Source organism: Colius striatus, chromosome 28, assembly GCF_028858725.1.
Source record: "Colius striatus isolate bColStr4 chromosome 28, bColStr4.1.hap1, whole genome shotgun sequence".
Classification (NCBI taxonomy): domain Eukaryota; kingdom Metazoa; phylum Chordata; class Aves; order Coliiformes; family Coliidae; genus Colius; species Colius striatus.
This window is the reverse complement of record NC_084786.1, coordinates 1,649,782-1,650,000: the sequence shown is the minus strand read 5'-3', so window position 1 is coordinate 1,650,000 and position 219 is coordinate 1,649,782.

Below are 219 nucleotides of genomic sequence, written 5' to 3'. Positions count from 1 at the left end.
CCAAACATTCCATTCCCTCTTGGATCAGACCCTCAAAGGAGCTGGCGGCAGCCACGGGAGGCTGGACACCATCGGGGGGGGCAAATTCTCGTCCTGGTTCACCTTTTTGCCCAAAATCAGCGGGGTCATCCCAAGGGACCCAACGGAGGAGAAGGGAGAGAGAAAAGCCACTGGGGCAGGCTAGTCTCCCCCCCACAGCGTTCGAGTGCCTGGCGACCG